The sequence below is a fragment of the Alosa sapidissima genome, chromosome 3, assembly GCF_018492685.1.
Source record: "Alosa sapidissima isolate fAloSap1 chromosome 3, fAloSap1.pri, whole genome shotgun sequence".
NCBI classification, from domain to species: domain Eukaryota; kingdom Metazoa; phylum Chordata; class Actinopteri; order Clupeiformes; family Clupeidae; genus Alosa; species Alosa sapidissima.
Window position 1 is genome coordinate 6,873,356 of NC_055959.1, and position 25,245 is coordinate 6,898,600.

General features: G+C 42.5%; 1 protein-coding gene across 2 annotated transcripts in view; it reads right to left on the minus strand.

Moving 5' to 3' along the window:
- Positions 1–25,245, minus strand: part of sept12 (septin 12) — a 95,638-nt gene that overhangs the window by 55,766 nt on the left and 14,627 nt on the right. The gene's annotated exons all lie outside the window — the stretch shown is intronic.

A 25,245-nucleotide genomic window follows, 5' to 3' on the forward strand; every position in this document is an offset into this window, starting at 1 on the left:
TGTAGTTGGGTTCCTGTAAAGGGCTGTTCAGACTGACATGCTTTTTTCACCTCCAGACGCTTGACTTCAGTTGTGTCCCCATGGAACGCTGCAAATGCCTGGCGGAACGCACCTCACATTATAAAAGCAGGGCGCAAGGAGAAAAAAAAGTGAGGCTTCTAAAAATGTGAGACCTTTAAAGTTAAAAATAAATAAACTTTTGACATTGCGGTTTTTTTTTACTCTCAGCAATGGGTCGTTGCTTAACTGCCTGCCAAGTCAGGGAGCTATCTATTTAGCTAATTATAACGTATCATAGAAACACAGCAACAACTTGTACACAATCACTTACTACTTTAGAATATTCACGTTTTGGAGGTGAAAAGAGCATGTCAGTGTGAACGCTTCAAAAGAGGGCGTCTGCATTCATTTGAATCTGCGACACTTTTGTCACGAATTTTGTTTTAAATTACAAATGGAAGAGTGTGGATGTAGCCTTAGTCATTTGGGACAAGAGTGTGAGCTAAATGAAAGATAATATAATAATGTAATCTAGCAGGCTTGCTCATAGGGGCTCCTTAGGGCTTAGGTGGTGACAGAATACAGTGTTTGTGCTGACAGTCATACTGCAGCACTGATTCCTACTCACAGACAGGTCCAGCAGTGCAGATATGGGTTATCTTCACTCACTCTGCTGTAAACTCCCTTACAGATGAGCAGCTGTGTGAGCATTAAAGACTGGTGGTGTTCCCTACCATGGTGAATAAACACGACCAAAGAACAGTTTTCAAAAGGGGAATCCTTGCCTGTGTAAGTGTCAGTGTGAGTGAGTGTGAGTGTGTGTGTGTGTGTCAGTGTGAGTGTGAGTGTGTGTGTGTGTGTGTGTGTGTGTGTGCGTGTGCGCTGGGGGGTGTGGTGCTCCACAGATGGAGCTCCTCAGCACCACATCATAAACAAGCTCTTTGAGCGGAAACCAGTCGACAACCCCGGTGCAGATGGATTCGCCCAGAGAAGCGGTCCGCGCTGGCCCGCGCTGGCCCTGTGATCTAAACATTACATCACGTCCAATCCAATCACACCCAGAGCAAACCAGCCAGCGTGTGAGTGAGCGCAACACTTTCCAGCTTGGAGCTTGGATTTTCCCCTGATGAGCACAAAAACAAACCTTCCCTCTCTTCCCTTTTCCCCCTCTCTACTCACCCCTTCCCTTCCTTTCTCTCCTCTCCTCTTCTCTCCTTCCTTCCCTCCGTTGGCTTGCAAACAGAGTGGAGGCAGCAGTAATTGGTCAAGGACCCACAGAGCTGGAGCTTTCCTCTGAAAACAAAAACAGGATCCAACAGCCCCCCCCCCCCCCCCCACACACACACACACACATACACATATATACAAACACACGCTCCAACTCTAACTAACCCTGTCTCTCCCTTGCTGGCTCTCACTCCTGCTCGCACACTCTCCCGTTTTGTCCCTCATTAGTGGTCAATTGGTCTCCAGGTCAAATTCAGAATGCTTGATTGACCTGCAATTCATACGTTACACTGAGGTAAAGACACACCACACACACACCACACACACAAACCCCCCCCCCCCCCCCCCCCCACACACACACACACACTCTCTCTCTCTCTCTCTCTCTGGGAAAAAGGGGTGTCTCCCCTGGCTCCTGGTTCTCTCATGCCCTCTCTCTCCACAGAGCCCCCTGCAGAAATACAACCCCATCAGCAGGCCCAACCCGATCACTATCTGATCAGATTCCTTGTGCTTCTCCATCCCCCACCCCTGATACCCCCCACCCCTGATACCCCACTCCTGATACCCCACCCCTTCTCTCTCCTCCCCTCCCCTCCCCTTCCACCACTCATTTTCACATCTGCAGACCTTATCTCTAGTCAGGAGTGCAAACAGAGAAGGGGACAAGGCCTCGGCGCATTAATCACCCCCGGCAAATGGGAATTAGCCTCATCTATTTGCCCAAGTTTGCCATGTTTCCGACTCGGATGGCCGTAATTGAGTGCCAGTCTAATTAAAGACGCGGCGCGCCCACTGAGCACGCTCAGGGCATGGGGTTCGCGTTCTATTAATAGGAGACGCCGAGATGATTGGAAAGCATCCCGAGTCGGGTCAGACATGATCAAGCAACTGTAAGTGATTATGTCTGAGTGAACTGAAGGAATGCACACACACGCAAACACACACTTACACACACACCCCACATACACACACACACCCCACCCACACAAACACACACATGCCCACACACACACACACCCACAACAACACACATACACAAACACGCCCACACACACGAGAGAGAGAGAGGAAGAGACATACACACACAGTCTCAGTTCTTTTCCTCTCTCCTTCTTTCTTTCTTCCTCCCTGTTTTTTTTCTTTCATCCTGTTTTAAATTTCTTAAAAACATTCTCTGCAAAACGTACAATTTCACGAATCATTCCGCTCAACCTGTTCAGAACTCTACAGAGGTTACTCTACAGTATCTGAGTTAAACTTAAGGGGACTGGGAAATAAAGCTTAATCATTGATCTACACTGCGAAGCTTATCAAGTTGACTTCACACCGCCAGTGATGACAGATTCCAGCTCTCGGTCACTGGGTTGACTCTGTGGTTGCCTGGTTCATGGCTGTCGAGTCTGCGTCTAAGCTCAAAGCACCCTACCCACAGTTGTGCTTCACTCTCTCTCTCTCTCTCTCTCTCTCTCTCTCTCTCTCTCTCTCTCTCTCTCTCTCTCTCTCTCTATCTATCTATTTTACAGTGAGTAGAGTGGATGCTTTTCAAAGATGAGAGAGACCAAAGTATATCTTACACTGTCTTATCTCCAAATGTTTACACGTCTCGGGTAAGTTTATTATGGCTTTTCAAAAGAGGGACAAACATACACGCACACACACACACACATACACACACACACACACACACACACACACACAAGCACACACACAGAGTTCCGTCGAGTTCAATCTGGCATTTCCTTCCTCTCCAGGAGTTCCCCCTTGCCTGTGTTTAAGTGTAAACAGAAAAACAAACTCTCTCTATTACACACACAGACACTCATCACACTGAATGGTCTGTCCCAGTCCCACCCACAATGCTATCCTGCTCTTTGATTCGGACAGCAGTCTTGTTGTGACGGGTATGGTAAACACATTCCAGCCCCATTCCAGGATTTGGTAAGGAACTTTCCCCGTCTGGAACGGTCAGTCAATGCCAATGGAGATGCACCTACTCTGTAATCATCTCTATACATCAAAAACAGTCAACTGGGGGGGGGGTGGCTGTGGCGCAACAGGCTACAGCGCCTGTACCACATTTGAGTCCAGGTGCTCGCGAGGACCCGGGTTCGAGTCCGACCCGCGGCCATGTCCCCGATCCCCCACCCCTTCTCTCTCTCCCACCACTCACTTCCTGTCTCTCTCCACTGTCCTGTCACAATAGAGGCCAAAAGCCCCAAATATATACTTGAAATAATAATAATATACTAAAAAACAGTCTACTGCCAAAAAATGACCACTACATCTGCACAGCTCCCTCCTCAGAGGGGCTTTTCTAGCACCGCTGGCCTGGTCAAGAGCTGTAGCGTTCTCTGACTCGACAGCCAAACCAAAACAAAGCCGTGCCTGTTTGGTCCCAGCAACCATTTGAGAGCTTGTCTGAAATGTAATTTTGGATCTCAGATGCCCCCAGGACAGAGTCTTGGTGTGCAGAACAATGTGATTTTGTGTGTAGGACAGCTGTGGCAGCTATGTGGGAATAACTGCACGGCGCTGCGTCGCTGTGTTGGGCCATCCTCACAGTAATTCGATATTTCAGCTGAAAATGCGAGTGTGGGTGTGAGCGAGCAGCCTCTCATACTCACGCTGTGTATTCAGATTCTCACTACTTTTCTCTTGGTCTCTCACACAGTTTGTTCTCTGCTTTGCTCTAAGTCTCTGAATCTTTTCTTTTCTGAATCTTTTTTTTGTACGACCGACATCTCTTTCTCTCTCTCTTTCTCTCTCTCTTTCTCCTCTCTCTTTCTCTCTCTCTTTCTTTCTTTCTTTCTCCCTGTCAGGCCTTGTTGTTATATAAACAATGAGAAGTACCACACTTTTCTCTCTCTCTCTCTCTCCCTCTCTAACTCTCTCTCTCTCTCTCTATTAAAGTCTCTCAGTCTGCATTTTGATAAACATTTACCCTACTTGCTTATTTTAAGTCCCCCATTTCTTTTTATTTAATAGCTAGTGAAGGATGTTTGTTGGCCTTGCATCAAGAGGAGCAGCCCCAGCCCGTAAAATAAGCTGGCTATTACAGAGTGCTCTTAAAGTGTTTTTTAGCTGACTGTCAACTAGCGTGCATCACACCCCTTATTAGATGTGAGTCATTTGGAAGCCTGGAGACAGAGAGGAGAGATAAGCACTCCAGTTTATTGTTTCCTGTTTATTGAGATATGGTGCCTCTGGGCTGCGACAAACTCAAACGACGATCTCACACTTGGGGGGCGAGAGAGAGAGAGAGAGAGAAAGAGAAGGAAAGAGAGAGAGAGAGAGAGAGACAGAGATTAAATATAATAACCCAGTTATGGTGTCCACTGCTCCCATAGAGAATAAACAGGCCGCGCATAGAGCTTAACCTTCAACCGCCGACCGGCAAACTGTTTGGAATTTTCCTCACACACATATTTTAAATGGTGCCTGGCTTCATTAATCAACTTCAAAACACTTGTCTGGGGTCGTTATTAATGTGTGTGCATGGCCATGCATACGCGCACACATGGCAGGAGTTGAGTGTGCCTTTGTGTTTGTGGGTTTGCAATGTGCAGTTAAAGGGGTTGGCGAAGGGGGGGGGGTTCATAATTCACAGTGGGGGCATTAGGAATGCCAAAGAAACGGCCGTGGTGCCAAGGAATGTTTATGAAAATTCTATTAGCCTCCCATAACAGCTTTAAGCACCAGCAAGCTGCATGAAATGAGTGTCGAGTGTCATACTTCATACTTTAAGGCCCTGTGGCAGAGACACTGACCCTTGGAAACTCTTAAAAAACAGTCAGTGTGTGTGTGTGTGTGTGTGTGTGTGTGTGTGTGTGTGTGTGTGTGTGTGTGTGTGTGTGTGTGTGTGTGTGCGTATGTACATGTGTGTGTGTGTGTGTGTGTGTGTGTGTGTGTGTGTGTGTGTGCGTATGTACATGTGTGTGTGGGTGTGTGTGTCTGTGTGCATAAGTGTGTGTTTGCACATTCATGTCTGAGTGTACACATTCACGCCACGAAAGGAGGAAAACAGCCCTCATGACTGGGAAACGAAGGATGGAAAGAAAAGAAAGAAAGAAAAAAGAAAGAAAGAAGAAAAAACATCCATCCGCACCACATGCACTGTAGATGCCCTTTTCTGGATCAAAGCTGACATCCCAATAGGGACAAGGAGAGCTGTCAAAACAATAGACCTTGACCACAACAATCACTGCTTTGCCTTCCTGAGCACTGTCCTTCAAGGAGCACATATTTCACGGATTAAAAATTGGCCGCTCCACTAACCATAACAAACAGTAGATTAGTGGCCAGGGAAATGGCATGGAGGAAGAGTGAGTCACTCCTGTGGAATGAAGGTACAACATGTCACAACGCACTAGGGCCCCTTGCACTGTAGGTGGTGGTTACAGTGGGTTACCGTAACATGGCAGACTTGATGGGGTATGGGGGGTGGGCAGAACAAAGGCCCCCTGATTACAGCCCAGGGACTGGTGATTACGTTCAGACACCCAGGGTGACCTGACGCTGAGCACCAAAACATTATGACATTCGGATGCGGCTAAACGTGCACCTACACCCCACCACACCCCACCACACCCCACCACACCCGGCTTGCACCTGATGCTGGAACATATGCGAATCGGTGCCAGATCACAACCTGGCTGTGTTACCCAGGCCATGATTCAGCTCCATTTTGCTGCTCCCATTCCTCACTTGAAAACTGTCAGATATAACGTTAAAAATTTGCTTTGAAGGAATGGAACATTGGAGTCTTAGTATCATAGTTAAAGTTAGTTCAAGTAGAGCGGTTACCAGCAGTGAAAAGTCTGATTGGGATATGAAAAGGATGTCCACATCCATTGAATGGCTTTTGTGCAATCAGAAATTAATAAATTGTTTGACCAGACCTAACAGTATAATTAGGTTTTAAGGTTTTGGCATTGTGAGGCTACTTACTTACTTTACTTGCTTACTTTACAATGCACACTGTGCTGTTGCATACTTAAATGCCTTCAACAGTGTAACCAACCCCTAGAAAGACAGTGCAGAAAGAGGATCTATGGGGAGCTGTGGTGTAAGGAGCAGCCCTGGACCACATTTGGGTCTCAGTGCCCACGGGGACCCAGGTTCAATTCCAACCCGCGGCCATGTCCCGATCCCACCCCATCTCTGTCCCCCACTCACTTCCTGCCTCTCTCCACTGTCCTATAGACAAAAAGCCCAAAAATATGCTTAAAGAAATAAAGTATATATGAAGTTTTGGACAAGGACCAGGTAATGGCACAGATGCTGACTGGGCAACAGTAACTGCCCCTTAGACCGCGTTGGACCCGGCGAGTGCCCACGTTAAGCACCTGGCATCGGAATGGCAAAATCAGTGGATAATGACCCGGTAATGACTTCCAGCACGGCTTAGTCACAAATCCCATGTTGAATCTGCTGCTGATGCCAATCCGATATGAATGGTGGGCACTGAAGCCATCCCCTTGCATTGGATGCATGTGATCACACAAGGGAGAGAAGCGAGAAAGTGATCTATTTCATGTAATTGGTATTTGGAGACATCACTTTCCTTTTAAGCTCATTCTTCCATAAATCAAATAACTAGATAAGGAGAGCAGTTCCAGAGTTCTGAATGCTATCAGATGGAAATGAATGAATCTAACGGAATATAAAGACTGGAGGTTTCCACACATGCTTAGGAAAAATACTTTTCACTTACAGCACCAATAGTAAATTGTATCACTCACTCATCTTGAATACTTTATAATGACTTCAATTTAGCTCTTGCATTAGCTGCAGAATGTTAATGTCATCTTGCAGATTTGGAAGTTTGCCTTTGTTGCAGTTTTACTTATGTGCAATTCTGCGAAAAAAGCACTAATCATTACCAAGTAACGATCAGTAAGGAAGCCTTACGCAACCCTGCATACCACAACCCAGAGGCAGTGTGGACAGACATCTCATAAACTATATGACTTGGAACTACTGACACCACATGAAATGGACCAGATAATGGAAAAATCTCCTCCAACTCATGCAGGTTATAGATAGACCCATTGGTCATGTAATGTCAAACTGTTGATATTCGTCTGACGGTTATGTGTCTCTTTCCATTTCACTGGATCCTGGGCCTGGGTGATGAATGGCAGTTTTTTGCCAGCATTTTAAATCATAAACTAGAGGATCTTTGGGACTACTACTAGTGTATGTATGCGTGTGTGTGTGTGTGTGTGTGTGTGTGTGTGTGTGTATGTGTGTGTGTGTGTGTGTGTGTGTGTGTGTGTGTGTGTGTGTGTGTGTGTGTGTGTTTGTGTATATATTTATGTGTGTGTGTTTATGTGTGTGGGTGTGTGTTTGTGTATTTATGTGTGTGTGTGTGTGTGTGTGGACTATACGCTGAAAGAGGAAAAGAGAGCACCCGAGAGCAGCTGCCCTGCATTACAGCTGCCACATTCTAAATCACCGGCTCTGTCGAAAGATCTGAATGATGTGCCGACTCCCACTCACACGTTTCAAACAGTGGGGGGAAAGTGCGGCACATTACCGCCATTACCAGACACAGTGTATACAGCACACATTCCCACACTGCAACGCTGATTTAAAAGGTGCGCTAAAACCCCCCTAACAAGCTCCAGACTCTTTACGGGGGCTTCGCGAAAGACCAATCAGAGACGTCGCTGGTTAATGTTAAAGTTGGTGAAATCGATCAAAAGTAACCTTTTACAAAGGAGGACGGTGTAAACGCAGCGAGAAGCAGATTGTCCAAAGAAAAACGGGCCTGAAGAAATGGATAGCTGCTCTGTAGTAGCTAAGAGAACAAAAATAGCTGGATAGCTGCTCTGTAGTAGCTAAGAGAACAAAAGCTTATCAAAGGCATGATAAGGCTAATGAGAATTTTTTTGGAGCCACTCACAAGTGTTTTTGACCTCTGCAGTGATTGGACGAAGTCTGAACTGCATGCAAAGGTTATGATGCAGTGTGTGTGTGTGTGTGTGTGTGTGTGTGTGTGTGTGTGTGTGTGTGTGTGTGTGTGTGTGTGTGTGTGTGTGTGTGTTGGGGGGCGCTGAGCAAGAGAACTCCAGATTTGAGCTCCAAATCAACTGAACCCCAGCAAAAATACACAGAACAAATGAGGCCAAATTGTACTAAATGACCATTTCCTTTCTGGCTCGATTTCATATGATTATCTTTTTGGGACTAATGTATATTGCAGTGCCACAAAACAATCAGATGGTTTAGAGGTTCAATAAACACACCGTCCGGCCGTTTACGTGGGAATGTTGGTACGTGTCCATTTCAATTAGCTCTGTGTAATCCAAGCAAGAGCTCTGACATCCAAAATGACACCAAATCGTCTTCTCTTCCTTCATTATTTTCCCTTCTGAATTCCGTTGCTTCTGGAGAACGGGTCAGTGAACAGCACTTTGATGCGAGACGGACAAAAACTGTCAGCCTGGCTCCTGATCCAAAACATGATGTGTGCGTACCTTCCCTCGGGCAGGAAATACTTTTCCACCAAGAATTAATTAATCCCATGAAATTGCCCCTCATTTCATTCCTCGCTCGGTGCCTCGTTTTTTTTCCCCCCATTGCAAGGATCACAGGTTGCTTTTATGAATTTGCCCCAAGGAGACAGGTTTGTAGTGAAAGGGGATCTGCCAATACAGGTCAGTCATAGGAATAATGTCTTGTGTACATTCTCACAGCCCGGCTATATTGGGTACACAACTGAAGCGTTCCGTTCTCACAGCGTTAAAATAGCTTTAGAAGACTGGTCTAAATTTTCCGAATATGCACAGCGCTCTCACACCTGGTGTAGCCCGTTCCATTGATTATTATAGTGGACGGTAATTGTTGCAAGTGTTTCCCTGCCTTTGTCTCTGTTGTATTGTTTGTTTGTTTGTTATTGTGTTTCCCTAACCTGACTCCGCCAGATGGATTTGCTCCGCATATCCATCTGGGAACTTTTCATTGAAGAACTTTTGGGAAGGGGCGGAAATACTGGTTAGCTGATTGGATAAACCATCTGTCTATCACCACCTTTGGTGGTTATCGACGGGCCAAATCAACCAATTAGATGAACAAAGTGTTCTTCTAATGCCTTCGTTTAACATACAATTAAGATAGGTAACGTAACTAACGTTAAGATGTTTAACATTTGTATGTGACATGAACCTAATCAACGACACTTCCCATCAAGTTTTCACGGTAGGCCCTACACTTCTGAAGAAAGTATATTCCTCCATTATGAACTGGAATCGGCCGTGGAGGATGTCTGTGTCGTTCATTCCTCCCAGCTGCATAGCTTCACAGCTTACCCAGGAATACTTTCTAATTTGAATAAAACTTGTGCGATATAATAGCTATGCTCATCTCATCTGTGGATGCCGTCAAGTTGTTCATTGCGTCACACCTCAACCCGCCTCAAAGCCAACGCTGATTGGACATTCGTTTGGTGAACTGCTCCAAATTCTCTTTAACGAAAAGTTGCCAGACTGATCTGAGTGAAACCTTGAAAGCTCGCGAGATCAGGATGGTCTCACGAGGCTAGTGTTTCCCTGCCTTCCTACTATGTAAAGCGACCTTGGGTTTGAGAAAGGCGCTATATAAAATATACTTATTATATTATTATTATTGCAGCATACGCTCCTCTAAACGGGACACTTCGGCAGCATGCCCAGTGTAGCCTGGCTGTTACATAGACGCTGGCTTTGAGTGTGCCTGTGTCTGGGATAGACTGTACATAGTCAGCTGCAAATATGGTTTGACCCCAAAAAAATTCTAACAAAAGGTTTCTCAGTGGTTTAAAGTAATATCAGATGTACTTAAAAACATACTAAAAGTTTACCAAAGTTTGACTCCAAGAAAGGCCCATTTGTCCTTAAAATGACCATTACTCCTTTGTATTCCTCCTAGACCAGGAATATTGGTACATGAATGGTACCTGGTACATGTTTTGGCCATGTAACATTCTAATTAGCATATTTGCATGATAGATAAGTGATTACAAGTACCATTATATATTAAAGCAATTGGTTACAAGTATATTTATGCAAAAAATAAGTACATTTCCCTTAAGTCACTGCATATTTCTCCTTTCTCAAATCGTTTTACCAAGTGTTGGTGTTCATAACCATTCTTTTGATTCCAATAAAGAATAAATTAATTAGAATTGTGTGGTACTGTAAAATTAGTCAAAACAGGTCTGGAACCGTGAAGGCTCAGTACCGCTAACCCCTTTTATTTTTTATTTTTTATTTTTTAATATATTTTTTATAATGCATTTTGGGTTTTTTCTTTTTGTTTTTTACATCTTTTTTAATACTTTTCTTATTTATACATATCTTTTTCTGTTTTCTTTAGTTGTTTCCTCTTATTCTAGTTTATCTTTTATACTTTTTTGCACTGTGACCTTCACTAGATTTACCATTAGTCGTCACACTCTTCCTCCCATAGAGGTTGATTATAGTGATTCTCGCAATTCCCAACTTGACATGCTCCACAAGCAGGCATGCATGGTAGTCCATATGCCCTGCAACTGCACCGTTGTGTTCGGCAGGCAGACGTGCAAATGCAGTGGATCATCTGCTTTCTGGGGCAGCAGTCTTACTAGTCATAACTGGCAGGACCCAATTGTCCACTAGTTTCCATCCCCAATCCACTGTGTTCATGTCACCTTCCTTTCCAATCCACACCATGATCTGGAAGTAAAACCTTTGGCAGTGGCATTTGGTTGAGGACTCAGTTGGAGGCAGAAGTTCTGGGGTTACAAATAATTTGGCGGTAACAATTTTCTTGCTAGACAGGTTGTTGCGCAAAGAGGCAAGTAGAGAACAGTAGGCCTAAGATGTAAACCAACAATAGTAAACTATTACTAGCCTATAACCACAAACCGTTATTATAGGCCTACAATAAAGTAAACTGGTCAAATCAGTTCCTGTCATGGGTGACTGTAGTTCTTCAGAGCCCTATTTTTACTACCCCTGCTGTCTGTACCACGTCCATTACAGACACGATCATCAATAAGCATGGCATGCTTAGTGGACACCATCGTATACACGCAAAGACGCACCGTGACAATCACTGTCAATAGTCGACCATAATCTCCAAAAGGCAGATATTCTCCTTCAGAATCAGATTAGGTGAATAGCATAGCCTACCCAAGACTTCATCACACGTGAACGTTTTTTCAACATTTGGTGTCGGCCTATTTCTACTTCAATTTGTGCAAAATTATGGCCTGCATCGCTTCCGCGTCATTACAAACAAATGCACCTCTTTGTGTTTCTCGCGTATATTAGTATTTCCTGAAAACTTTGTGCAGCGAATTTGGGCTTGAATCAAAGCTCTGGATGTCTAGCAACTAGTGGAGGAGAGTACAAATGGGATTTGTCACCGTACTTGGAGCTATCGTCTATTTTAACCAGTGTTGTTGTTTGTCGCAATTAAAAAAAAATACCCTTAAGAGCCGAATTACATTATTATTTTGACATTAGGTCGCGGGAATTGGTCCGCGGGCCGGGAGTTTGAGACCCCTGATTTAACTATTCAGCCATTGCAACTGTTAGTTGTCATCAACTATAACTCCCGCCAACTGTTTCCTCTGCCCACAACTGTTTCAAAATAAAAGTCCTCACTACAATAATTCCCTATTAAATAATTTAACAATTTAAACTATTCAACTATTTAACTGTTCAGCTATTTCAACTCTCAGTTGTCATCAACTATGACTCCCGCCAACTGTTTCCTCTGCCCACAACTGTTTCCAAATAAAAGTTTGTTTTGCATTTTATGTTAATGTATGTTTTGCTTTTTCATGCACTGGTAATTCCTCGAAATTTCTATTTTCTAGTTTGCACTTTGCGATTAAACCCTGGCTCCGTAGTGAGGATCAAGTTTTATCAACTTGATAAAAATGGCAATACTACCCAAATTCCTTTACCTCTTCCAACACATCCCAGTGATAATCAAAAAATATTTTTTCCTACACTGGATTGCCATTAACTCCTTCTTCTGGAGGAGCAAACCGGCAGTCAACCTCCCTGGGTCCACACAGAACTTTCCTTCTCAAATTACTCACTTCACTCAGTGATTTCCTCTCAGTTATAATGTCACAAATCCAATAGTCTGGAATACCACTAATTCAGCTTGAATAGATTCTTTACCGTTGCCCCTGTTTCCAACAACCACTTATTTCCTCCATCCCGTTTTGTCTCTGGTCTACTAACAGTCTTGTCACTGTAAATGACTTCTACAATAAAGGTGTTTTTTTTCTCCTTGTCTAAACTGTCAGCTAAATATAATCTACCTAATGCCCATCTCTTCATGTATTTTCAAATTAGACACTTTGTGCAAAAGTTATTTCCCAACTTCCCTGAACATCCCCCTGAGTCAAAAATGTACTCTCTCCTATCCCTCAAAGATGCCTCATCTATACTATTCATAGCTTCTTGGATACTTTACACACAGACCCTACCAAAGCCTTGAAAAACATGTGGGAACAGGACCTGGCCATTTCAATTTCAGAGACACAGTGGGAGCATATGCTTGACCTGGTTCACTCTTCCTCCATGTGTGCTAGGCATGGCCTGTTGCAATGCAAGATCTTGTATAGAGCACACCTTACTTGCTAAGTTAGCCAGGATAGAAGTGGTGCTTGTAATAGGTGCAAGGGGTCACCAGCCGATCTGGTGCGTATGCTTTGGTCTTGCCCGAGATATTCCAAAACTTTGGGAGTGCCCTTAACTGTCCTTGCACTTCTTTCCCACATCTGTAGTGTTGAAATTTTAGCTTTAAGAATTCTTGCAGTAGAAAGTTCCATCATAATAACATCCTGAAAGTATAACAGCCATTTTTTAACAGGAAGTGTATGTGGCGGTATCCACCTCTGCACAATTAGTTTCTTTGCTAAAGCCTGCAAGGCAGACTTTATGCTGTTTTTCTGTAAACTTAATTTGTGAGTCATCATTAAGCAATAACAGTCTAGGTTGTAAAGGAATATCAATTTCCAATAACTCTGACAAGTGGACACCCTTTCTAGATTACATAGCATCTATTGCTATTAGCCCTGAGAACATTTGAGCTGGCAGAATTCCCTCAAAGGCATTAGTCTTTATCTAATCTTTATTTTTCTTAACATTTTATTATTGCCTGTGTTATATTGGTTAGTTATTTTGTTGATTGGTTTTGTTTGATTCTTTCTTTTATATATATTTATATATTATTTTATATATTTTGTTGTTGTTTATTAAGTGTGTGGTGAGTTGGATGGGATAGTGTAGGGTGGGGTGGAATAAGCTGACATTACTGCTACTTTGCCTTTTATATCTTTATATGTGTACATTGTAATCATTGTACACCTTTATACTCAAAAACATCTATAGAGGATGCATTATCTTATTTAAATTGAATGAATGGCCATTTTAGAGGGTTCACACATAGGCCTCTGTTCAGGCTAATTCAGAGTTGTTTATGATCAAAGTTATACAACTCCAATTTAAGTTACTTTTGGGTGCAATAACTTTTACATTGAATGTCTTTTTGCTAAAGTCTGTTTTAGCAAAAAAAAGGGCATGTGTCCAAAAACACATACAGAGTAGGAGTTACATGACTAAATCATTTACATCTCTGGTTCACCCCAAACATCTTTACAGTAATTTCACAAAATCATGTATTCCATAAGTATGTAATCATGTCAGTGCAATTTAGACAAGTCCAATGGATTCATATACCCAGAAAACATGGGGTTAGACACAAAGATTACTTGGCTAGGTCAAATAATGAAGGAGTTTTATATAGGATATTTTAAGGGCTTTCTGCCCATCTTGGACGCCATCTTGAAAATTACACTTTTCTAGTGGTCAAACTTTGGTAAACTTTTAGTATGTTTTTAAGAACACCTAATGCTACAAAAAAACAGCTGAAAAACCTTTTGTTAGAATTTTTTTAGGGTTAGGTGTTTTTTTTCCATATAGGCGGGTCAATATATGAAAAAAAAAAAAACACCTAATTAAATTGATACAAAAGGTTTTTCAACTGATTATGATACCTTTAGATGTACTTAATAACATTAAAAATCTAGTAAAATCTGACCCCAGTAAAGGGGTCATTTTCAAGATGGCATCCAAGATGGCCACCAGAGGCTAATTTTGGCTATATATGAAGCATTATTCATTCCCGTACCGCTCCCTCAGTTTAGCTTTCAGATACTGATTACCGAATGGAATGGAATCAACCTCAATCAAATACTCTTTCATGTTAGATCCAAGTACAGAGACAGTCAACTGTTCTTAATTGTGTGCATTTCTGCAAGACACTCCGCTGTTCGTGTAGAAGATATGGATTACCTTGCACTGCTGCCTGTGGAACGTGTCAAAATGAACAATGTGACAATCCACACAAGTTCCTTTCAGAGGAGTCAGAGGATGATGAATTATGATATAATAATTATTTCTGATCTACTTATGCATATAGTTTAAGATTCAGTTTAATTAGCTCCCCCCTAATGATAGATGCCAACAATTATTGATCTACACCAATATACAATGCATGCCTATATAGTACATGGGTCATGGTTCATTAAAGTCATAAAACAGCCACTTACTCGCAAACGCTACTCTACATATTGTAAAAGCATATACCCTGTACATGAAATATAACATTAATCAACAAAATAACATTTCCATCTTCCTCCACACCAAGCATAATACATACTCTATTCTGTATAGGCAAATATAGTGTAAAGCCGATACATTTTGGCATATGCAGTCCAGGAAAAACAAATTAAACACTCTAAAATATATATTTTCTGAAAGCATATAATCTGTAGATAAGATATAACACCATTTAAAACATGTCCCATCTTCCTCCATGAATGCACAATACATTGCCCTCTATTCTGTATAGGCGAATCTAGTGTAAAGGGGATATATGTTGGCATGTACAGTCCAGGAAAAACAAATTAAACACTCTAAAATATACATTTTCTGAAAGCATATAATCTGTAGATAAGATATAACACCATTTAAAACATGTCCCATCTTCCTCCATGAATGCACAATACATTGCCCTCTATTCTGTATAGGCGAATCTAGTGTAAAGCGGATACATGTTGGCCTCTTTTGTCCAGGGAAAACAGATTAAACATCCTAAACTATATATTTTCTGAAAGCGTTTAACCTGCAGATGAGATATAACACCAGTTAAGACATGTTCCATCTTCCTCCATGCCATGAAGAATACATTGCCCTCTATTCTATATTGGTGAATCTAGTGTAAAGCAGATACATTTTGGCATGTACAGTCCAGGGAAAACAAATCAAACACCCTAAACTATATATTTTCTGAAAGCATATAACCTGCAGATGAGATATAACACTAGTTAAGACATGTCCCATCTTCCTCTATGCCATGAACAATGCATTGCCCTCTATTCTGTATAGGCGAATCTAGTGTAAAGGGGATACATTTTAGCCTATATTGTCCAGGCAAAACAGATTAAACACCCCAAACCATATATTTTTTAAAAGCATATGACCTCTAGATGAGATATAACACCAGTTAAGACATGTCTTATCTTCCTCCATGCCATGGAGATGGTTAATAATCCTGTATTGCATTTGCTCTGTATTAAAACGCATTGAATTTATGGCTGAAAAAGGTAGAGCATTGAAACATTTTCAATTTTAACATTTAAAATCCTATTCTTGTTTAATTTGACCATCATTTGATATCAAGTTCACCCCTGTAGGCTGAATAGTAATTGAGATATAGCCATGCTAACCTGTTGACAGCCATTTTGGCGGCCATTTTGAAAATGACCCCTTTCCCAAGGTCAGATTTTACTAGATTTTTATTATGTTATTTAGCATGTCCAACAGTACCAGAATCCATAAAAAAACATTTTGTATCAATTTTTTTGACGTTGAACCCTATATTGACCCGCCTAATATATGCAGCCGCCTAACAGGCTCAATTCACATTCTCAAGGAGATGATTCATTTGCATGTATTCATTTAGCAGTCGGTTTTATTCAAAGCTACTTACATATGTCAATTTTATTACAAAGCCTATTGTCCTGAAAGCAACTCGGAGTTAAGTGCTTTGCTCAAGACAAAACGGGAATTGAACCACACAACTTTTCTTTTCTGGCTACTGCATGCTAGCCCTCAACTAATAAAACCCGACTAGGGTGACTACAGGGCATGAAGCTATTATTTATGCATCCTACTCCAATACACACGCATACACACACGCACAGACGCACACACACAGACATGTGCCCAAACACTCTCATTGCTCTCAATTCCTCTTAGATTTGTACCCATGGATTCTGCATGTGGACCAGTCATAAGGAACAGTTCTGTTCAGCATGTGTCGAGTAGCGAGCCAGTGAAATCAGCCGTGCTGTTTGTCTGACCTGTAACCTAGACACCACTCAAAACACACTCTCACACACACAGGCTGCTACAACACACAGCTGTGCTCACAGCTTTGTACACACACACACACACACACACACACACAGGCTAATAACCATTTGATGCATTAAGTCCTGTATGTAATGTGGGATGTGTTGTACTGAGTTAGGCATACAAACCTGGGCTAGTGTGAGTGTTGTGGTTTAATTTCAACTGCCAACTCATAGCTACTGATGCGTGCTGGTCAATTTGGAGCCGGTCAATATTTGTGCTCGTGTGTGTGTGTGTGTGTGTGTGCTCGTGTGTGTGTGTGTGTGTCTGTGTGTGTGTGTGTGTGTGTGTGTCTGTCTGTGTGTGTGTCTGTCTGTCTGTGTGTGTGTCTGTGTGTTTGTGTGTGTTTGTGTGTGTGTGTTAAGGGGACCCCACCCTGGGTTCTGTCAGGAAGCTTTGTTGACAAGCCTGTCCTCTACCTATCAACACAGCCTACAGTAACACAGAGGATAAGACAAGGTCAGACGTACACTGCACTGACTGACACAGTGTGTCTGTTTTTGTGTGTGTATGTGTGTGTGTGTGTGTGTGTGTGTGTGTGTGTGTGTGTGTGTGTGTGTGTGTGTGGTGTGGAGAGAGAGAGAGAGAGAGAGTAAACCAGACAAAAAAACAGGGGTGGGCAAAAACATTCGAATACATCAAAATGTATTTTAAAATAAAATATCAAATAGCCTAATTTTCAATGTATCAAAATAAACTACAAAATACAGTAGCCATGCTATGTATCAAAATAAAATACTGTATTTTTGTATTTTGGAAATACTAAAAATACTCACTTTGCAATATCCTTCCATATCTGTCTATTTAATTTATTCTTTCAGTCAATACACTGATTAAGTGGACAGTGTTTGAGAGCAACAGCTGTTTTCTGTCTACGAGACATGCCATAAACCTACAAACAGTCAACAGATCAACTATGCTGCTGACCGGCCTGTTACATCTCCAGTGGCGATTCTAGACATTTTAACAAGGGTGGCCCTAGTGGGGCACTGATTAATTCCAGGGTGGCATGAGGCAAAACATCCAGACAAACAGAAACAGGCTCAAGATGTTAAATTAGCACAAATACATTAGGAAAACCATGCACCAAACACCAGGCCTACTCATCAATTGAAGGGCAAAAAACATACTCTCACATAAAATGTCTTTATATTTTAATAAAATGCAAATACAAATAAACAAACATATTCAATCTAAGTTGTCTATCAATGGGTTATGCTGTGCTAAAACAAATTCCACGGGGACGAAAGAAACATGCAGTTTAGCCTAAGCTACGTAAACTTCCCAAAATTTTAATATTTCACAACAAATCCTTGACTGGTTGAATGGTCACCATCGCTACCTGTAGCCTAGCCTATGCGACGAGTGTTTATGAGTGAGCTTGATGAACAGTACAGAAGACCTGCATCACTGTACGAAACATGACAAAATCATGAAACATGACATATTACACAGAACTGTAAATCATCTGATTTTAATATGTACAAATATCTAGGCTATTTAACATTTATGTTTTATTTAGCCTGCTAGGAAATGTAAAGCCCAAAGTTGGAGACATGTAGAAATTTGCTGCAAATTCAAAACCGGATTACTCTGGAATGGTTATCTGTACAGGGGGATGCTTTACACCTTTGTGTTCGGTAAGGTCCGCTGTTTATTCTGATATATGGTTTGTATGTATTGTTTGTATATGGGAAGAGTTTGCAAAGCATTCCACCGAGATGATTGGGTAGGGAGATGGGCGCAGAACTGTATAATAATATGATTAAATTAAAGTTACTTTTCTCGCGAACCGTTTACCACAACTAGTGGCTAACATCTTTTAAAAGCTGAGAAAAAGCTCTTTCATGTGATGTAATACATTTAATGTCTGTGTGATGTCTGAGTAGGCTACTTCGCGAGAACAGTAGTTCAACAGAGAAGAATTTGGACGCTCTTTCTTTCTTGCCGTGCGCTGTCACTTTCTCCACTGCGAAAAAGACTAAATTAATTTGCGCTGTGAATGCTAAGATTATTTTAACAGGCCATAGGTTAACTGAAAATCGCTATTAGTCAGATGCAAAGAATATTGAAAGGGGGCATCAAGGTCAGTAGCCTGTGAACCTCCGATTTTCAAACCTTGATTAGGACAGTATTATCATTAAACGCTTTTAGGCCCACAGTTAATTTTTAACACTTAATGACCTGGCAAATGTTGGCTGGGTAGGCTAGGTAAAATAAGCAGGTAGGAAAATTAGTCTAGGATGATGTGATTCAACAGACGCAACTTGTGTGTGTGATTAGATAAATAGGCACTGGCAGATGCGATAGGTAAATAGATATCTTTGTGTGTTAGCACAAGCTGTAGCCTGTAGGCCTAAACTCACATGCTAAAAACAATAAGTCATGTATAATGGCAAGCGTGTTGGCCACTTTCCGACATCTGTCTGACACTTCAAACTAGCGCTGCAAGTGCATCAAGAAAGGTCCCGCCTTAGACCGTCATAATGGCCAACCATAGACTAGGATTTTGGGATGGCACCTGGGGTGGCCAATTTCAAGGGTGGCCTGTGCCACCCCGAGCCACCCCTCTGGCTTCGCCCCTGTACATCTCATAGTCTAAATACTGTATCAGAGATGCACTCAAAAAGTCCCAACTGAACTTGTCAAGTGGTACAAAGTGGAGACAAGTCTCTGACATTGCTTGATACTGCACTGTGTAACGCTTTTGATCAGGAAGGATCATGACCCTTTTAGTTGGTTTTTAGTTAACTGGGTACCGTGTAAACGCTAAATGGTGTTATATTGACGCCAAGGGGATAAATATAAAAAAAAATGATCATGTTGCCTTAGGTGATACATGGGGCAACTTTTTGAGCAATATTGCAGGGCAACCACATAACCGGTTCCATTTGTTTCGATTGGATGATTTAAGTTCTCAAGAAACTGATGATTAAAGTTCTCAAAAAACTTGAGGTTTGTGTGAGAGGGAGTGTATTGTGTGTGTGAGCAACCTATAGTTACTCATCTTGCACTGGATCATCTTCCTGAATCTCAATATTTTGATCACAACAAGTCTGGGCAAATTACTCAACACTAAGTCAACACTAGTCAGAGGCTACATTCATTGTTTTGCACTTTTATGATGTCATCACATTGTAAAATTATTGGTTTTACCAAAAATATTTGGCAATAGTTTTAAACTACAAAAATACACACCTATTCATGGGTTTCATCAGGTCCCTTTCCACAGATGTATAAAATCAGACAAGCACCTAGATTATGAATGCAGACTGCATGATGCTTGATTAATACACCTGTGGAAAGGGACCTGATTAAACCCATGAATAAAGTATTTTGATTCTTCAACCCAATAAAATACATATTGAAATGAAATACGTATTTTAAAACACTGCCCATCCCTGCAGATAAGTATGTCATATTTTTGTGTGTCTATCTGACTAATGAATATGTCTGTGAGTGAGATGTATCTGTCTGTGCTAATACACATGTGATGGTAAACTACTGTATGTTAGGAGAAGGTATACATAGACAACATGTCAACATCCTTGTGTACACACAGCCAGCAGTTTTCCATGCATGGTGCAGTGAGGCATCACACCTAAGAGTTCCCTCATTCCCTCATGCTAAATCTTTCTGCTGTCTAAATGGTAGTAAATCAGGCACAAATTGGGCCCTTATCCTTTTACACACAACTGTGTGCTAGTGCACACAAACTCTCTCAGACACACACACACACACACACACACACACACACACACACACACACACACACACACACGCCTGTACACACACACATACACATACACACACGCCTGTACACACACACAGAAAGTATCTCTGCTTCCCGCAATCGTTACTCATCTCTTAGCTGTCTTTGACGTGGCACCTAGGTGATTTATCACTCTTCTTTTTGAAGAGGTAAATTACTGTAAATCCAAATGGAAATAAGCCATTTAAAGTGCCTTCGCCTTCATCCGAACTCTACACAGAGAGAAATTGAGAGAGAGAGAGAGAGAGAGAGAGAGAGAGAGAGAAGACTTGAAAAGAGTGAAAAAGTGTGCAATCTCTCCTGCTGCAGGGCCAAGCTGCACGGCTCGATGATAAGACAACTTTAACAAGGCAGTGTAATCTTATCTAGTGACTGAGGAAACACATTTCAGTCGCAGTCCAAAGGCAGGCCAGTTGCGGCTGGATATAACACTGATCTGGGGACGGGGACAGAGAGGCTAAACTAGTGCTGACTGAACGAGTGCTGACTGAAAACACACCGTTATAAATTCTTGTGCACCGTAAAAAAAAGAATAAAAAAACATAAACATACAGATTTGTACTCTATATTTTCAACCATCATTTCTCCCAAGACTCCAACATATTTGGGGGTTAAAGGAAACAGATGAATGAAGAAGTCTTTTTTTCTTCTAAGTGTGTTTTTTTTCTCCAAAATCCATGAGTTCTGACAGTTTCCTTTAAAGAACAGTTCTCTCTCTCTCTCTCTCTTGCTTGCTCACTCTCCTTAAGCCAGGGGGGATAGTGGGAGGGTGGCCTAAAACATCTGCTGGAGAAGAATTTATTCCCTAAATCACTGTCATTAAATCCAGAATAAATTGTGCTGTATAAGAGAGAAAAGAGCCTGCTGCCTGGTCTTGGCATGTGGCAACATGAAACTGAATGGGGGGGGGGGAGGAGAAACAGAAACAAAGAGTACAGGAAGAGTGCAGAAACTTATTTGAAAGCCTGTCCTAACTCCCAGTCTCGTTTTAACAATGTTTTTATTACTGACGGAACACGCTGCCATACATAACCCTTAATTATTTATAAATTAAATATTTGCTATTGTTATCTATCGTTCTGTTTGAATTGTGCAATTATGGCAACATTGGCAACGGTCCATATTTACTGTACTGGACAGGGGAGATTGGAGGGAGGAACACCAGCTCCGGATATCTCCGGATATCTATCCCCAGCGATGTTAAGGTCATCTGTTTTGGAGGAAATGCTGCTTGCCATATATCTATAAAGGGAGATTAAATGCACACCATTGTTCCCCTCATCTAAGATTTCTCTGCTGAGTCAGGGTAAAATAGAATGCACAGAGGAATATAATTAGTGTTTTCTCTACTGTGTTTTTCCTCTAAAACTTCAAAAAGCTCCATCTCCTCAGTCAGTCAGTCAGTCAGTCAGTCAGTCAGTCAGTCCTCTGCTGGAGGAAGGGTGGAGAGGAAAAGCCGCTTGGCTGGGTTTTGTTTTCATGTTTTCATTAGAAAGCAAAACTCCTTTGCTTTCGAAATAAAAAAAAAAGTGCTTGTAGCATAACAATCATTTCATGGCAAACATCCATTAAGAGGAAATGTTTCATTTTTACGAGTATATCATTCACAGTCATGCACAACAGGACAGTCTTAATATTTTCTTCTATCAGTGTGGCGCTGAACATCCATAAGTGTTCTCAATATCAGGACCACAGCTGATGTTGGCACAGGCCTGTCCCACCATTGGATAGGGGCAGTCGTGGCCTACTGGTTAGGGCTTCGGGCTTGTAACCGAAGGGTTGCCGGTTCGATCCCCGACCAGTAGGAATGGCTGAAGTGCCTTTGAGCAAGGCCCTTAACCCCTCACTGCTCCCCGAGCACCACTGTTGCAAGGCAGCTCACTGTGCTGGGTTAGTGTGTACTTCAACTCTCTGTGTTCACTAATTCACGGATGGGATAAATGCAGAGACCAAATTCCTTGTATACGCAAGTATACTTGGCCGATAAACCTGATTTACATTTACATTTTGGATGCAATTCCTTGTTCTGGGGATCAACACTGAGACATTTCAGGCTTTGTTCAACTGTGTGAACTCTAGGTATTTCACATGTCATCCTTTTGATGCTTGAGTAAACTGTAATTTGCGATGGACATAAAATACATTCTAATGAGCTGACATAAGTAGTGCTCCAAGCAAGGAACAGGGTAACCTGTTTATCCCTGGCAGCAGTCAGGCCACATCAGGGCCAAGTCAAAACCCAGTGTCTCTCAGGAGTTACCTCTTATCGGCAAAATTCCTTTTGGAACGATGACATCTACGGCATGGAAAACCCCTTCGGCTGAGTTATGACAGGTTTACACACACAGAGTAAAAACACTCGACTCTCGTCTTCTTCTTCAAGCATGCAGAAAACTGACCGGCCTACATGTAAATATTTGTGAGCTGCAAGCTGTACTGGACACATACTGTTTATCCCCTCATATCCTACAGAATGCCAGGTGAGTGTCAATACGAAGGATAGCACGTTTTAACGGAGTGTTCAGAGCCCCAAGGTTTTTAGGATATAGATCTTAAATGAATGTAGCCAATGTCATTGACATCCTGGTATTATTGCTTATGTTTAACTGTTATGTAAGAGGGAGAACTGGAAAAGGTCAGGTTAACAAAACCTAGGACATCAGAGAAAACTTGATGAATGGCCATTTTCACTGCCTTTTCAGGAAGTTCAGAAACAACCCCCATAGACCTCCGAACAATGGGAGTGGGTGAGGTGTTAGATGTACATCTAAAAATACCACTGTTTTAACACGCTGAAAACATGAGCGGGGTGTGTCAAGCTGGCTCGGTGACACCGAAACATCTGCTCGAGTCCAGTGGCCAAGATAAAGAGAGAAAAGAAATATGAGGATGCATTCGAAAGGGAACACGAGGATACACTACAAAGAGGCAAACACACGACCACACCTACGTCAGTGTAATGACAGTTAAGCTCTGTTCCAACTAGCCAGCTGCCTCAGATTAGTTAACTCTCTCTCTCCAGAGTAACTTTTATGAGCTGGATGAACCTAACATCCTTACCCCGCCCACCTCCACCAACAGTGATGGATATGTATGTGTCAGCTTCAGGAAGAAGCCCATACAACATCACCAACATGTCCATTTGACTCCTGTGCCCCCTGTCAAAAAACAAAGCTTGACAGTTGTTAACCTGGAAAACTTGCCCCGAGGCCAGGCCTATAGTTTGCACCCCCCCCCCCCCCCCCCACACACACACACACACCCCACCACCCCAGAGAAAAAAAACATATCCGCTGGAAAGTATAAATCACACAGTGCAAATGCAACAGTGTTTACGTTTAAGGGGAAAACATGGCACTAGTGGGGCCGTTTGTTACCCAGCTGTCCGAGATCACGCCGGATGTCAGAACACTCATCCCAGTGTTTCCCTTGCACACACTCTCTCTCTCTCTCTCTCTCTCTCTCTCTCTCTCTCTCTCTCACACACACACACACACACACACCCTCCCCCTTTTGCTTTTTGAGAGATGCAGAAGATAGGTGCCATGGGAGAACCTCCACATTTTCTCTTCCATAGCCAAGCGTAGTACCAGGCACCCATGGGGTCTTCACAGTTGAGTGAGTCCCTGTTTTCTTTGGTCAGACCAAGTGCTGCGAACTTCCCTCCATTAAACAGCACCAGAGAGAGAAAGAGAGAAGGGGGGAGGAAAAGAGTGAGGTAAAATGAGAATAAGAGAAAGGGTGAAAGAGAGAGAGAGAGAGAGAAAGTGAAAATGAGAAGAACTGAATGGAAAAGGTAAAAAAAACCTAGAAAACAGCATAGCCCCTTAACCCCTCGGAAATAATGCTTTTTGAATCAAGAACAAAAAAAACAACAACGTTGCAACTTAGAATTCTTTCTTTCCGCTCATCAGATAACAACTTTTTTGGTCTGTCTTTGTCATCTGTTTGTGGATAACTTTATCTCCTCTTCCCTTTGGCTTTTTTTAAAAGGCTGAACTTGGCCAGCCTCCTTCCACACATGTCACTCGCTCCTTCTCTCATCTCTGGTTGTTTCCTGTAAGGGATGCACGTCTTAACCACAGTTAGTGAGCACTTCCACATGGCTGCCCAAGGCACCAGGCACAAGGCCAGCTAGTACAGCAGCCAAGCTATCTCGTGTAGGTCAAGTACTTCAATGTCACCTGCTCTCCACATCACATGAGTCACCTTACCAACTAACGTTTGTATTGGCCAATAAGTCCAGCACAGTGTCAGTAGCATGCTTCTACCTGTCACATCTGGTCTAATACTGAAGCTCTTTCAACACACATTTGTTTCATTGGTGGCTTTTGAAGGCACAAAAGTCCTGGCTCTTGTTAGACCTCAACTCACTGCTTCTCTCTCTCTCTCTCTCTCTCTCTCTCTCTCTCTCTCTCTCTCTCCAGCCCAGCCCAGCTCGGACATGAGCGGATCTCAGGCGGCACGCTTACTGATGCTGCCCACGGCTAAATCCCTCCAGTCTCAGCCACAAAACCCATTTCTGTCAGCTGGGGAGATACCATTAGACTGCCGACGTCAACGCTTCCCGTCGTGTTTTGGGCCGATCCCAAAGGTGAGCGGGGCTAAAAACAACAACGTCTTGACAGGTTTTCGTGTTTTTTTTTTCCCCCCCTCCCAACTTCCCCCAGGAATGGCGAGGCAGGTGAGAGACGCCTCGCTTTGCGGATCAGCTCAGCACCTGGGGGACTCGCGTCTCTCCCCCGTGGGGAAGAGAGCAGAGCTGCCTCGTATTGGCAG